The following is a 17,049-nucleotide window of genomic DNA, read 5'->3' as shown; positions in this document are numbered from 1 at the left end:
CAAATACATCGAATTCTCTCCCTCACATCACTCATAACATAATTGAAATGCGATTAAATGAAATTAAATTCCTAGATTACAAATTATTACCACTCAAACTCAGAACTGCCTCCCGGTAGCGCTGGTTTAAGCGGTCCCGCACGACCGTATTACCTCATTAGTAAGAGGAATAAATGGTAAAGAGGTCAATGAACTCTATCACCCTAACATAGGCACCGTCATAATAGGCCTTCAAATGTTGCCCATTCACTTTAAAAGTCTCACCTTTGTCAGTTTGCAGTGTAACTGACCCAAATTTGTTCACTTCAGCAACAGTGAACGGTCCTGACCATTTACTCCTTAGCTTACCTAGGAAAAAATGCAAACAAGAGTTAAATAACAATACCTTTTCACCAACATGGAATTCTCATTGCAAGATGTGCTTGTCATGCCACTTCTTTGTCCGCTCCTTGTATACTCGAGCACTATCATAGGTATGCAGTCAAAACTCATCAAGATCGTTCAACTGCATCTATCTTTTTTCACCCGCCAGTGAGGGATCCATATTTTGCTCCTTTATATCCCACATAGCCTTGTACTCGAGTTCATCCAAGTGCTTACCCCCATCACTAATGACTGCGTGAGGGACTCCAAACCGCGGAATGATAATCTTCTGAAATAGCTTGACAACTGCTTTAGCATCACAAGTAGGAGTGGCAATGGCTTTCACCCACTTAGAGACATAATCAACAGCTACTAAAATATATTGATTCCCATGAGATGTAGGGAATGGCCCTTGGTAGTTAATGCCCCAAACATCAAAAATCTCTACCTCCAAGATCCCAGTTTGAGACTTCTCCTGCCTTTGCGAAATATTACTCGTCCTTTAACATGCATCACAAGAACGGACAAAACTAGTAGAATCCTTCAAGATCGTTGGCCAAAAGAAACCCGACTGCATCACCTTAGCAAAGGTCCTATATGGACCATGATGACAACCATAAGAAGAAGAGTGACAATGAGAGAGAATGGCATGTACCTCACCCTCTGGAATACACCGTCTATAAATACCATTTGCGAACTCTCGGAATAAATATGGATCATCCCAGAAATACCGCTTCACATCATGTATAAATCTCTTGTTCTGCTGATAAGATAAGTCTGGAGGAACAATACCTCCAACCAAATAATTAGCATAATCTGCAAACCACAGAGTCCCCATAGTAATAGCAAGTAGATGGTCATCTGGAAAAGAATCATCAATGGGCAATAGATCTCTTCCTACAAATCTCAAACGAGACAAATGATATACAACAACATTCTGCACTTGACTTATCGAGGATTTCCAAATCGAATTCTTGTAATAATAAAATCCAACGGATAAGTCGCGGTTTGGCTTCTTTCTTAGCCAATAAATACTTCAATGCTGCATGGTCAGTATGAACAATCACCTTAGAACCCGCAAGATAGGCTCTAAACCTGTCTAAAGAATAGACAACTACAAGAAGCTCCTTCTCCGTAGTAGCATAGTTAATCTGCGCATCATCGAGTCTTACTTGAATAGTAAATAGCATGCAACATTTTATCTTTTCTCTGACCCAAAACGGCTCCAACTGCATAATTACTGGCGTCACACATAATCTCAAAAGGTAAACTCCAATCGGGAGATCGGATTATTGGAGCTGAGATAAGAGCTTCTTTAATCCTCTCAAAAGACTTAACACACTTATCAGTAAACACAAAAGGTGCATCCTTATGGAGAAGTTGGGTTAGAGGTTGACCAATTTTTGAAAAATCTTTAATAAACCGGCGATAAAATCCTGCATGACCAAGAAAACTTCACATACTTTTGACATTAACTGGGTACAGTAGTCGCTCAATTACCTCAACCTTAGCTTTATCCACTTTGATACCTTTACCTAACACCAAAGGACCAAGTACCACCCCTTCAGTAACCATGAAGTGACACTTCTCCCAGTTGAGCGCATGACTGCTCTCCTCACAGCACTGCAAAACCTTAGTCAAATTTCTCAAACAAACATCAAAGTCAGTACCATAAACACCGAAATCATCCATAAAGACTTCCATAATAGACTCTATGTAATCAGAAAATATGGCTATCATACAACGCTGAAAGGTAGCTGGGGCATTGCACAAACCAAAAGGCATCCTCCTATAAGCAAATACATCATATGGACATGTAAAAGTAGTCTTTTCCTAAGTGCCAGGATGAATGGGTATCTGAATGAATCCAGAGTAGCCATCTAGGTAACAAAAATAACTATAACATGCTAGTCTTTCCAACATCTGATCAATATAGGGAAGTGGGAAGTGGTCTTTCTTAGTAGCTGAGTTAAGCTTCCTATAATCTATGCACATTCTCCATCCTGTAACAAGTCTAGTAGTAATTAATTCCTTTTAATCATTGGCTACTACTGTAGTACGTCCCTTCTTAGGTAAGACTTGGACACGATTGACCCACTTAAAATCAGAAATAGAATAAAAAATCCCAACATCAAGTAATTTCTGAACCCCTTTCCTTACCACCTCCTGCATTGGAGGATTTAACCGTCTCTAACCTTTGCGCACTAGGCTTGTGACCTTCTTCCAGAAGAGTACGATGCATACAAAAATCAGGACTAATACCTTATAAATCATTAATGCTATACCCAATAGCCGTTTTATGAGTTTTCAAAACGGCCAACAAAGTAGATAGTTGGCCTTCAGTTAGGCTAGCATTGACATTTACTGGGTTCATCTCACAGTCATCCAAAAAATTCATACTTAAGATGAGAGGGAAGGGGTTTAAGTTCAGGTTTCTTTACCTCGGTAGCTTTAGATGGGCTACCTAAGCTGTATACCATTTGCTTTGGGCACTCCTCTCCAGTCAACAGCTTCTCAATCTCATCAACTTCCTGGCTCCATGAACCCGTCTCAGTAGCTGGATCAGATACTAGGGCAATCTCTAGAGGATCCCTACTCAAACACATAGCAAGACACTCATCAATAGTAAAATCAATAACATCAATACTATGACAAATTTCTTCTATCATGGGATGTTTCAAAGCTTTTTCTAAGTTGAAAACAATTGTGTCATCCTCCACAGCCAATGTCAGACTCCCTCTTCTAACATCTATAACCGCCACCGCTGTGTGTAGGAATGGTCTACCCAAGATGATAGCAATTTGGGTGTCCTCAGACATATCTAAGACAACAAAGTCAACTAGAATGAAGAATTTCCCCACTCTGACTGGAACATCCTCCAACACACCCAATGGATGTTTAATAGATAGGTCAGCCATCTGCAAGATCATATTAGTAACACTCATTTGACCCATATTTAACTTTTTACATATAGAATAAGGCATGACACTAACACTAGCTCCTAAATCACAAAGAGCTTTACTAATAGCAAGATGACCAATATGACAAGGAATAGAAAAACTCTCCGGATCCTTTAGCTTAGGTGGTGAATTAGCTTGCAACACAGCGCTGCACTTTTGAGTAAATACAACCGTCTACACTTCATCAAAGGACCTCTTCCTCGTCAATATCTCTTTCAGGAATTTCGCATAAGCCGGCACTTTACTGATCAACTCAGTAAAAGGAACACTCACTTATAAGTTCTTTACTACCTCCATGAACCGTCCAAACTGCTTGTCTAGTTTAGATTTTTGTTGTCGATGCGGAAAAAGTAGTGCAATAGTCATGGGATCGGCTTCCTTTGCTTTAGAAATAATTTTGGAAACATCGTCATCAATTTATGGGATTACTAGATCGAGTCCAGGGTGTACTCGATCGAGTATAGAGGATACTCGATCGAGCCTGGGTGTACTTGGTCGAGTATTCTCAGCAGTAGCATCTTTCTCGCTTTTCTCACTTTTCTTCTTACCTCGTTTTTCAGTTTCATTAGATTCTTTCTCGTCATCACTTAGCTTAAAATTACTCAATGCCTTAGGGTTCATGTAGGGTAATTCATCTTCATCAATGGGCATCTCCGAATTTTCATACGTGGTACCGCTCCTCAATTGAATTACATTACCTTGCTCATGAGCTTGTTTACCTTGAGGAGGAAGATTTCCGAGATGTTTTGAAGGATTATGGACCGCCATTTGAGCAACCTGCGAATCCAACATCTTATTATGGGCTATAAGCTCAGAAATTTGAGCCGTCTGCTTTTGTTATATCAACAATATTTGTTGCAACAAAGCCTTCATCTCTACCATCTCATTACTTGGAGCTTGTTGAGGATTTTGTTGAGGAGCTTGTTGAGGAGGTTGTTGAAATTAATTATTGTACTGTTGACCTCCTTGATTTTGCCTTTAATAACCTCCTTCTGGTTGATTACCACAATTCTGAGAAACCACATATGTGTTTTTTCTATGGTTACATTGTTGTTGCTGTGGATTTTGCACATTCTGACTAGACCACTGAAGGAAAGGGTGCTCCTTCGTTCTTTTATTGTAAAAATTAGAGAAAGGTGTACCTTTCCTGAAAGACTGAAAGGCATTAACTTGCTCTATTGTGCTCAAACACTCAGCTACACCATGACCATCCATACCACATCGTGTACAAGACTCCTCCTGTTGAACCATAGCATGAACTACCTTCGTACTATCCAAAGATTGGGTAGTCTTCATCTCAGCAGTTTAGGCAGTTAAAGCTTCTAACTGCGCCGCAACACCACTATCTGATCCACTCCCTCTTGTACTACCTCTGGGGTTACCATACTTAGCAGTATGGGTAGTTATCTTATCAATCAATTTCCATGCATTATCATCATTAGTATTGTCCTGGAATCTCCCATTAGCTGAAGAATCAAGTAAAGCTCGATGATCATTATACAACCCGTTGTAAAACTGGTTGCAAAGAAACCACTTTTGAAAGCCATGATGGGGAACTGAATTGACTAATCTCTTGAAGCGAACTCATGCCTCATTCAAATTTTTAATGGAGCCTTGTTTGAAGCTGATGATCTGACTTCTTAATGTATTGGTCTTCTGTGGCGGGAAGTATCTCTTGTAGAATGCAAGAGCTAAAGTATTCCAGTCAGTAACCCCATGATCCTCCATATCTAAATCTCACAACCACTCCGCAACACCATCTCTTAAGGAGAAAGGAAAGAGCATCTGTTTAACCTGATCTTGAGTCACCTAAATAGTTAAAGGGATTGAACAACGGTAATCAGTGAATTTCTCCATATGTTTTGCAGGGTCTTCATTAGCTCCCCCTCCAAATAAATTTCGTTCCACCAAATTGATGTAAGATGAACGAATCTCAAAAGTACCATTATCAGTGGTAGGGAGCTTGAATCCTTTAGGGATGGAAGCCAAAGTAGGCTCGGAATGCCTTGCTAATATAGGCATATCGATCACTGTAGGAATTGGAATATCAAAGTCAGAAAGAATATTGTCCTCTTCACAGGACGGATTTTCTGAAGTAGGTGAATGCTCTGTATCAACGTCAAGTATACTCAAGTCATCTACTTGACCCACTTTTTTCTGAAACTTTCGTCTGTAGCGAAAAGTCTTCTCTAGCTGGAGATCTAATGGTAGAATCTCGGACCTAGTTGACCTGGGCATACACAAAACTAACAAGAAAAGTCTGAGAACGGTCTAAAGGAACTAAAGTTTCTTGAGACAAAAGACAAAATAAACAAAAATAAACAAGAAAATTGTTGCCTCCCCGGCAACGGCACCAAATTTGATAAGGCTAAAGTCGTATCACCTTAATCAAAATAATCCTATCTCAGTACTAACAAATAACTAGTAGTAAGACAAGTATCAAATCCACAGGGAGGCGGTAATAATTAGTTTGCTAATATTTAAAGTGTCTTAAAGTAAACGTTTTTCTTGAAGATTTGATTTGGTTTGTTTTCTAACAACTAATTGCAATAAAGTAAAGATTGTAAACAATAATATTAAGAAGTCTAGGGAGCGGGTTCACTAGGTCAATTATCCGGGGGTGTATTTTAATCAATTGTAAGGTCAATCAAATTATCTAAGGTCACAAGATCGGTCGATTCAATTATGTCCTTTAGATTTAGTTTAATATGCAATCGCTATAATTAAACTTTACCTATCTGATTATCGCAGCCTATATTAATTCTAACCCGGTCGGTGAAAGTATTAATTCGCTACACTAATTATCAATTTAGGCCTAAATCAAATAATTAGAATAAGAACAATAATCAAACGATAATTCATGCGATGTTACTAACAATCAATTCATTAACCCCCTTCTAATCAACCTAGATCCCCTTTACGCTAGATATAGGATTTAGCTACTCATATTACTAGAATTAACAATAACAATAATAATTGAAGACATAATTAAAGACATGCAATAAGAGTAAAGAAACAGTAACATAAACTAGATTAAATAATTGATGAAGAAAGATTAAAGTACCTTAACAAATTAATGAAGAACGAATTGTAGATCTCAAAAGTATGCTAGCCGACTAATGCTAAGATTTTTAAGAGTTCTGAAAGTAATAAAAAGCGTAACTTAATAATCTAATACGAGTTTAGTACATATAATACAAAAAAGATGTGTTTTAGGCAAATTCGGAAAAGTCTTCAGCAGTAAAAGTACCCGATCGAGCCTGCTCATACTTGATCGAGTACATACCACTCGATCAAGTACAGGCCAACTCGATCGAGTACACAGCCTTCTCAGCTTCTTTTTGTGTAATCTTCACTTCTCATCTTCTAATCTTCTAGTTTCCCGTGCCATGCCTCGTATATTATGCTATGCCAATTCCGCGATGCTCCATTGAACTCATTTTACTTCGTAAATGCGTCATTCCTACATTTAAACACCAAGTAACAGCAGTATCGACATTCTAATGTAAAAGGCATATAAATGACATATTTAGCATGAAAACCGCATCAAAAATAACTCAAAGGGAGTCATAAAAGCATATATAAAAGTGATACATCAGATGGCATAAGCATAAGGCCCTCCACTCCGAGACGTGGTGCATGGCAAGACCCATTCATCGATTTTTTTTTCGCCATGCAAATTCATCTCAGGGGCCCCTGACTGGTACGCAGGTTTCGGCATCGTTGGCTATAGTGGCCATCATGTAAGTCCGCTCAACCCCGAGACGTGGTAGACGGTGATTCTTTTTTCGATCAAAATTTATTTTTGAAAAATCACCGTGCCTCAGAGGTACCGTCATAGACGGGATCGGGCATCGATAGCTGGTGTGACTGGTACACGACGCCATCGAGTCCGAGGCGTGATGCATGGTGAAAAATGTTTATCGTTCGATTTTTTTTTTTTTGAAAAATCACCACGTCTCGAAGGCCCCATCTATGATGGTTGTGGGCATCAATGACTAGAGTTCCTGCTGCACTTGCTGATCATGTAAGATCCACCGTTCGAGGCGTGGTGCATGTCCATACCCCTTTTTTTTTTTATGGATTTAGTAGCCTGAACACTTGGACATCGTCTAAATTTGTTTCTCTAATCGGCATGCACCACGTCTCGGAAATAACCGGCTATGACGGGTTAGTCGAAAATCAGTTTTTGAGAATCGTTGTCCCTTGGAGTGATTAAGTGCTAATGAGTAAGGCCGCAATCTTTAGTCGCGAAGTACAGATTTCAATACCGAGCGTAGTTAGCGAAGAAGTCCGCTTGGGAGTGAGTATATGTACTCACCAAGACCAAGCCGGTGTTGCGCTGATCAAATGAGTAGGCATTGCATCCCAAAGCGATTATTGAGCGTTGTTTGCTCCTCGGAGTGCTAGGCCACAATCTTTAGTCGCTAAGTACGGATTGCAATGTCGAACGTAGTTAGCGAAGAAGTCCGCTTAGTAGTGAGTATATGGACTCACCAAGACCAAGCCGATGATGCGCTGATCAAATAAGTAGGCATTGCGTCCCAAGGCGATTATTGAGCGTTGTTTATCCGTCGCAGTGATTAGGCCACAATCTTTAGTCGCGAAGTACAGATTGCAATGCCGAGTGTAGTTAGCGAAGAAGTTCGCTGTAGTGAGTCAAATTTATACTCACTAAGACCAAGCCGATGATGCGGTTATCAAATGAGTAGGCATTGCGTCCGGAGGCGATGATTGAGCATTGTTTGATCACCATCTAATCTAATCCATGCATCGTTTCTCGGTTGCCGAATGCAATTGGCCTTGAGCCGGGTTGTCCCTTGTTGCTCGGAATGTGCCTCGATTTTTGCGGCTACATGTGGTTTAAAAGGGTCAGTCCCCCCCCCCCCTCCCCCCCAAAACCGTGGATCTTTATGGGTCCTAGTGTGCTAGAGGGAATGTCCCCGCCAAGGCATTGTTGCTCAAAATGTCCCTCAATTTTCGTGGCTACATGTGCTTTGAAAGGGTCGGCCCTCCGCAGCCACAAATATTTATCGGTCCTACTGTATTGGGGGGAATGTCCTCGCCAAGGCATTGTTGCTCAAAATGTCCCTCAGTTTCCGCGGCTAGTTGTGCTTCGATGGGGTTTTCTTCCCGCAGCCACGAACCTTTATAGAGTCCTACTGTGTTAGGGCAAATGACCTCATTACGGCATTAGCGAATCGCGTGAGTGGCGTTGGGTTTTTTTGTGTTGGCGGGCTTTTTGCTTGTGCAATGAACTGTTGACTCATAATTCGCTTCACTATTGGCTACAAGTTCTATCGTGGCCTTGGATGAAGGGTGTTTCCTGCGTTCGATGCCTATTGAAAGGTATTACGATGTCCTAAACGAGAGAGTGTTTCTTGATATTCCCTCGGTGGTGTCGGGTGAACCGTTCATGCTAGGGTCATTGTCCTCCTACTCGCGTAAAAGATGTGGTGGGATGGCTAATGGCTTCTAGCAGTTCTCTAGGATGCGGTATGCTTTTCGGAGGTTTGATTAAATCTTTCGCCCATTCAAGAGTTGTTGCTCAAGATGAACGACTATCGGTACACGTTGACCACTCGTTTGCTCCGGTGGCTCATGTGTGTCATTGTCGATTGAGGAATGCTACCTGGTTGATCCTGCCAGTAGTCATATGCTTATCTTAAAGATTAAGCCATGCATGTGTAAGTATGAACTAATTCAGACTGTGAAACTGCGAATGGCTCATTAAATCAGTTATAGTTTGTTTAATGGTACTTGCTACTCAGATAACCATAGTATTTCTAAAGCTAATATGTGCAACATCGCCCGACTTCTGGAAGGGCTACATTTATTAGATAAAAGGTCAACGTGGGCTTTTCCCATTGCTCTAGTGATTCATGATAACTTGACGTATCGCACGGCCTTTGCGTTGACGATGCATCATTCAAATTTCTGCCCTATCAACTTTCGATGGTATGATAGTGGCCTACCATGGTGGTGACGGGTGATGGAGAATTAGGGTTCGATCCCGGAGAGGGAGTCTGAGAAACGGCTACCACATCCAAGGAAGGCAGCAGGCGCGCAAATTACCTAATCCTGACACGTGGAGGTAGTGACAATAAATAACAATACCGCGCTCTTTGAGTCTGGTAATTGTAATGAGGACAATCTAAATCCCTTAACGAGGATCCATTGGAGGGCAAGTCTGGTGCCAGCAGCTACGGTAATTCTAGCTCAGATATTGTATATTTAAGTTGTTGGAGTTAAAAAGCTCGTAGTTGGACCTTGGGGTAGGCTGACCGGTCCGCCTTTCAAATGGTCATCTTGCCTCTACTGCCGGCGATGCGCTCCTAGCCTTAATTAGCCGGGTCATGCCTCTAACACTGTTACTTTGAAGAAATTAGAGTGCTCAAAACAAGCGTACGCTCTGTATACATTAGCATGGGATAACATTATAGGATTCCAGTCCTATTGTGTTGGCCTTCGGGGTCAGAGTAATGATTAATAGGGACAGTCGGGGGCATTCGTATTTCATAGCCAGAGGTGAAATTCTTGGATTTATGAAAGACAAACAACTGCGAAAGCATTTGTCAAGGATGTTTTCATTAATCAAGAACAAAAGATAGGGGCTCGAAGACGATAAGATACTTTCCTAGTCTCAACCATAACCGATGCCGACCAGGAATCGGGGGATGTTACTTTTAGGACACCGCCGACACCTTTTGAGAAATCAATGTTTTTTAGTTTCGGGGGGAGTATGGTCGCAAGGCTGAAACTTAAAGGAATTTACGGAAGGGCACCACCAAGAGTGGAGCCTGCGACTTAATTTATCTCAACACGGGGAAACTTACCAGGTCCAGACATAGTAAGGATTGACAGACTGAGAGCTCTTTCTTGATTCTATGGGTGGTGGTGCATGGCCGTTGTTAGTTGGTGGAGCAATTTGTTTGGTTAATTCCGTTAACGAACGAGACTTCAGCCTGCTAACTAGCTATGCGGAGGGCCTCCTTCGCAGCTAGATTCTTAGAGGGACTATGGCATTCCAGGCCATGGAAGTTTAAGGCAATAACAGGTCTGTGATGCCCTTATATGTTATGGGCCACATGCGCGCTACAGTGATATATTCAACGAGTCTATAACATTGGCCGACAGGCCCGGGTAATCTTTGAAATTTTATTATGATGGGGATAGATCATTGCAATGGTTGGTCTTCAATGAGGATATCCTTGTAAGCGCGAGTCAACCGCTCGCGTCGACTACGTCCCTGCCCTTTGTACACACCGCCCATCGCTCCTACTGATTGAATAGTCTGATGAAGTGTCCGGATCGCGGCGACGTGGGCGGTTCGCCGCTGATGACGTCGCGAGAATCTCACTGAACCTTATCATTTAGAGGAAGGAGAGGTCCTAACAAGGTTTCCGTAGGTGAACCTGCGAAAGGATCATTGTCGAAACCTATCCAACATAGTGGGTATTGGGGCATTGCTTGGTGCCTCGTGTGCCGGCCCTTCCTTATCCTAAGCTGGGGAGCGCTCACTTGTGGGCCGTTTCCCAGCAAAAAAACGAACCCCGGCGTATAACACGTCAAGGAATACAAACTTTATGTGTGTGCTCTCCCACTGTCCGGTTAGCCAGGCGTTAGAGCGGTGGCATGTCTTAATAATAAATGACTCTCGGCAACGGATATGTCGGGTCTCGCATCGATGAAGAACGTAGAAAAATGCGATACTTGGTGTGAATTGCAGAATCCCGTAAAACATCGTGGTTTTGAACGCAAGTTGCGCCCAAAGCCTTTGGCTAAGGGCTCGTCTACCTAAGCTTCACGCATCGCGTCTCCCCCAAGTCCACCCCGAGTGGGGGGGTAGGAGGATGATCTTTCGTGACTCACCGGTCACGGCTGGCCTAAATTTGGAGCCCTTGGCATCGGGATGCCGTTAATATAGGTGGTGAACAAGGCCTCGGCCAAGCAAGCAACCCGTCACGCATCGCGGTGCCAACGTGAGCTCGGAGGACCCTTTGACGTTGCCTTATTGCAACCAAACCATTGCGACCCCAGGTCAGGTGGGGCTACCCACTGTGTTTAAGCATATCAATAAGTGAAGGAAAAGAAACTTACAAGGATTCCCCTAGTAACGGCGAGCAAACAGGGAATATCCCAGCTTTAAAATTGGGTGGCTTTGCCGTTCGAATTGTAGTCTAGAGAATTGTCCTCTGCGGTGGACCGGGCTCAAGTCCCCTGGAAAAGGGCGCTTGGTTGAGGCATTTTTGTGCTTAGTGCTTAGTCGTTGTCACTACCTAACACAAACAATATTTATAACTTCACAAACTACTCTTAGTAATGAGAGAAGTAAAGGTCGGATCCCAAGGGACGGGTATTGATTTAAGATTTCAATTGCAAGTAGTTATGTCTTAGGGTGTTACAAATTGGGTTGAGATGAGGTGTGGTCTAAACTAATCAATAAGATGAATGTAAACTAATGAAAACAAAGTAAAGCAATTAAAGGGGTTTGTAAACAATTTATTAAAGGCACTAGGGTGTCATGGGTTAATAGGGGATACATGGAAATAGATCATACAAACATGTTCTCAATTAGAAGCAAGCACTTATTGTTGTGATGGGATCGAGTGAGTGTATATCTTACAATCCCTAGGAAGATTTGGGTCCCGGAGCCGAGTCGATCAAGACTTTACAACACTTACAAGTCGACTTAGTCTCTTCCTATTCAACTCTATGCATGGTCTAATGAGGCTCGAGTTGGTTTATGTCTTATAAGCCTCATTGAAAAGATAAGAGATGGGTAAAAAATGCAAGGTTTCATAGTCTAGCATTTTATCAAACATAACATGTTCATAGGTTGAAATCACAACAAGCAAGCAATTAATTATGAAAACATATTAGATTAAGCATAGATTAATTCCCATGATTGTTTCCCCTAATTCCCTATTAACCCTAGCTAAAGGACTACTCACTCATGATCAAGTTTAGCATGCTAACAAGGTTGTCAATCATACTAACAAAGCAAAACATGATGAATAAATGATGTGATTAACAATAATTAAGCAAAGGTAAAAAGAGATTATACTTATTGAGATGATCCAAATAATAAAGCAAAGAATGATAGAAGTAAACTTGATGATTGATGGAAGGTTGTCAATCCTCCAATAAACCCCGAATAATCTTCTAATTACCCAACTAAACTAAGAACAATTGAGAGAATAAGGAAAGATTAAGATGTGATTAATATTAAAATGTGCATCACAACTTTGATTAAGACTAAATTAAGAGAATGATTATGATAATATGAGAGTAGATGTTCTAAGATGATAATCTAGGTAGTACAATAGGGTATTTATACTAAAATTAAGTACAAGAATTAGGGTTACTAAGGGTTTAAATGACGATTAAGACCCTAAGAGAAGCTTGAATTTTGCTAATCTCGAGGGACATGCGCGGATCATGCTGCAACTCCCAAGGGAATCTGTTCGTCCTTGTCTGAAGCATGGTTGGTCCTGTAAGAAGATCCGCTCGGGCTGGCTTGGAGACGCTCGAATTCTGGCTCTGGGACGCTCTTCCCGAGCTCAGGACGCTCGGATTCTGGCACAGGGTTCTTCTCTTGTTTTGGCTTCCTAACAATCCGTGGGGACTGTCTTGGGGATGCACGGATCTTTCATCATTGCCCATTTCTCTTTATTTATTTACTTAGGCTTCTAGTGTCGGTCTCCTGTTCGATGCTTGGTCATTAGATGTGATCCATTTTGCTCCATAAATGCAAGGCTAGCAATCCTCTCCTACCAAGGACAAAAAACCTCAAAGAATATGCAAAATGGGAATCTAAAGATAAGAAATGACCCTAATATATGCTAGAAAGCATGGGAACGAGGTTAATTCGAGGACTAAATGTGCTCAAATATGAGTCACATCAAACATCCCCAAACCGAACCTTTGCTCGTCCCGAGTAAAGAGGTGACTAAAACTATGAGCTTTATTTAAACTAACCTACTAACATAGCCGATATGCGACAATTAGCGGGTCTCACTCTGCCCCTTCAACTCACAACAAGACTCCCATGAGGTAAGATGCCTTCTTCCAAGGCAAGGTGGGGCTTGTCAAAATGGCGATACATCCAATCATTAACCACACAAAAGCAACTAATGGATGCATATAGAAAAGAATAGCCACTTTTCTAATCTAAGCGGCAGAAATTATATAAGGGGGAAGCAATCCAAGGGTACACACTCCATTATAGATATGGTTTCTTCAAATTACTAAGCCTAGGAGGATACAAACAAATCACCTCCAAGTTGTGTCAGGCTAGGGTACCTTTGTCCTCAATTGCTAAATGCTTTTGTCAAGAGTAGACTCCCTATGATGTTAGAAACACTGTAGGATCACAGAATTCCCCTTCTTGCCTAGACAAGAAGAAGGGTCGTTCCCTCTCTACCATGCACAAAAGTGGAATCAATGGATAAAGGGATCAATAAGATTTTGAGTTACATAATGGGAGTTTGCTTTTGATTTGTTATCCCCCCCCCCCCCCAATTTCTTGTGGCATTTGACATTTTTGAGAACAATTTCTTGCCATTTCTTGATGTTTGGCATTTTGATACTTGGCAAATTTTTCAATATTTACATTTTTTGAACATTTTCAAAGTCACCCCAATTTGTAACGAGGGTGCTTTTATTTGAAGCTTAGGAGTTCTTATTTTTGTACTCCTCTTTTATTTGATGCAAATTTGTGTAAACTTCTTGATTTTCATTTTGGTGCTTGAACTCATCTTGAGATTTTTGTGTCCATTCCCTTTTTTGTTGACAAAACATGATGATAGAAGTGGAAGATGATTGCATGGTTTCAAGGGTCACCTTGGAATAAACGGTAGCCATGGAGTCATCACATCACAAGGTACTCTTGACTAGGCCTTAGTCCATGGGTCAAAGGATACTAGCATGACACATCCTAGGGTGTTTTAGAGGTATTCTAATGAGCAAAGTCTCAAGAAGAAAAAGTATCTACAAGAGCCTTATATACACTTATCAAGCTTCCCAAATAGATGTTTTCACAAAACTTTTCCTAAAATGCAACTATATGACATGATGCAACTAACATATATACAACTCTAATGCAAATGCTTCTATCAACTAGTATGCCATATAAGTTAAATGCAACTACTAGAATCACATTGGTTTGTACCGCATCAACCAAAATAAAGTCACATAGTCATTAACATAGAAAGGAAAAAGGAGATTTGGAAAGATCATACCATGCGGTCTTCATATTTCTCATGCCTCGGATGTGGCATAGTCGATCCAATGTGATAAGATTGACAAACAAACACAAATATATACAATATATACAACTCTATACTACAAAGGAATGAACATGTTTTTTATTATTGAGAAATTTTTCAAATTTTATGAATTTTTCTAGAATTTTTCAATTTTTATCATTTTTGAATGCAAGGTTAAGTTAGAATTTCCCATCCCCACACTAGTATGGGCATTGTCCTCAATGGCTAATACGATAGGAAATTATGTTATTCAATCTATATGAATATGCATGATTTCTAAACTAATATGCAAACTATATGACATATAAAACAAGTGAATGCAATCTAGTCTATCCTATATGATGCATGCTTTCGATTGTTCGGAGACCTAATTTGAATTAACTCGCATCCCTTGTGAGTGAACTTCCCCAAACCAAACAAGACACTATTTCTAGTATAAAAAGAGGGAAAGTTCATGCACAAGGTAAGAGTGCAATGCATGAATTGTCCTTTTGGATTTTACAAATGGGAACAAAATATGAGACACCTCAATGGAACCGAGGTGGGAGTCCTTTAAATGGTGCTAGGACTCAAAACAAATACTTAAGATAAAGATAAAAAAACATGATATAGAGACAAAGCTAAAACAGGTGTAGGAAACTCACAATGGAATAGGTTGAAGTCAAGTAATCAACCTTGTACTTGTGGTATCCTCCAATAAGCCTTGTCAACCCTCAATTGTCGCTCATTGCGACATCATCATAACCGACCTTATTGCCACCATCATCATCATCATCACTTTCATCATCAATTTCTTCATTATCTTCTTCATCATCCACCTCCATTGACTCGGAGGATTCACCATTTTCATCTTCATCATTGGAACTTGAACCTTGCTCTTCTTCTTCTTGGCATGAACCAATACCTTCCCCATCTTCAACAACAACAACCTCATTTCCATTAGTCACCCGACTATACTTTTCGGCATCTTGAGAAGCACTAGTAAAGAATACCTCCTTATCCGCCCAACTAGGCAAAGGACATGAAGGATCAAGGAGTCCTTGCCTAGCTAGATGTATTAGGGGTGGATATTGGTCACGGTAAGCATTCACCCGATCATCGTGAGCTTCTGTATGCATTTGTTGCATTAATTGGGTCAAATAGTCATTTCCTACCATGACATTAGAGCCACTTGGTTTGAATTCTTGGTAGACAAAAGGATAGGGTGGAGTCACAATGGTAGAGGAGGAGGGCTTGGTAATTGGATCCCTATGTTGCTTTATTATCAACTCCGCTTCTTTGGAGACGGATAATAGGTAGTTTGGTCTACGGACGGAGATACGGAAAATCTTGGTGGGCAAGCAATGGACTTGGCTTCTTTGATGAGCCACTCATATTTATGGTCAATATTGTCATTCTTGACCCAATGAAACTTCTTGATCATAGTGCTCAAATCAAGAAGTTTGCTCCCCTTAACCGGTTTGTAGGTGTTATCCTTGTTGAACTTGGGGTTAAAGTGTTTAGCTAACCTCGTTACCAAGCCCCCGTTTATAATGAAGGCCGCTCTATCTTTTCCATTATCAATTTCAAGCCACCGATCAAGCAATAGTTGAAGAATGTTGTACTTTTTGGTGAACTTCCCATTGATATTCATGAAGGACTCAAGGTAGACAAAAACAAGTTCAGTGAAGTAGTTGGTGCATTTCCTAGCAATCAAGGTATTGGCCACAAACTTGTGCCAAACTCTTATGCCTGAATGGTGAACATATAAAGCATGGCACTCCTGGAAGGAATAAAATTTTCGACCGGTTATAGCTTTCCAAAGGGGTGTGGCATCATACTTCAAAGGCTTTTTCTCAAAATGACCATATCGCATAAGAACACCAAACTCACCCTTAGTCATTCTTCTACTCTTGTTCTCAAGACGGAACTCAACATAATTTCGAGTCTCTATCTTATACACCTTCAAGGAGCTTATGAACTCCATGGTCAATGAAGGGTAAGTCAATTCATCCATTTCAAAGAGGGTTATCAACCCCATAGACTCGAAAAATGCTCTAGTTCGCTCAAGTACACCCAATTTTTCCAAAGTGTCTTGACAAATAAACTTGGTAGCTACAATAGTTTTTTTTGGCAAGGGATAGAAAGGCAATCCTATGCTTATCGGTTAAGAAAGTTACCTCCGTAAAATTTGACAATTGTTCTACAACCGGAGTAGATGTGGTAGCTTCCTCAATAGGATTGATGGTTACTTGGACTTCCTCCCTTGGTTGGGTTACTAACAAAGCCTCAGATGCAAGAAGGGCTTGTTGCCTCTTTGATAAATTTTGAGTTTTGGGTGCCTTGGTTCTTGCCATTGTGTTCTCCTTCTCAAATTGGTATCAACAAACCAAGATGTTGCTTGAATGTTCTTTGCTTCTTCAAACTTCAATCGATTCCTCAATTAATTTAGGATTTTCGAAATTTTGCCCAAACCC

At 40.8% G+C, this 17,049-nt stretch overlaps 1 non-coding gene across 1 annotated transcript; it reads left to right on the top strand.

Moving 5' to 3' along the window:
* Window positions 1-10,975: 10,975 nt before the first annotated feature.
* LOC141635451 (5.8S ribosomal RNA) lies at window positions 10,976-11,130 on the top strand. Its single transcript, XR_012540142.1, has one exon. It is a non-coding gene; the product is annotated as a 5.8S ribosomal RNA (ribosomal RNA).
* Window positions 11,131-17,049: the final 5,919 nt, after the last annotated feature.

The sequence above is a fragment of the Silene latifolia genome, chromosome Y, assembly GCF_048544455.1.
Source record: "Silene latifolia isolate original U9 population chromosome Y, ASM4854445v1, whole genome shotgun sequence".
Taxonomy (NCBI): domain Eukaryota; kingdom Viridiplantae; phylum Streptophyta; class Magnoliopsida; order Caryophyllales; family Caryophyllaceae; genus Silene; species Silene latifolia.
The sequence above is the reverse complement of the archived record's forward strand: the minus strand, read 5'-3'. Positions and strand labels throughout refer to the sequence as shown.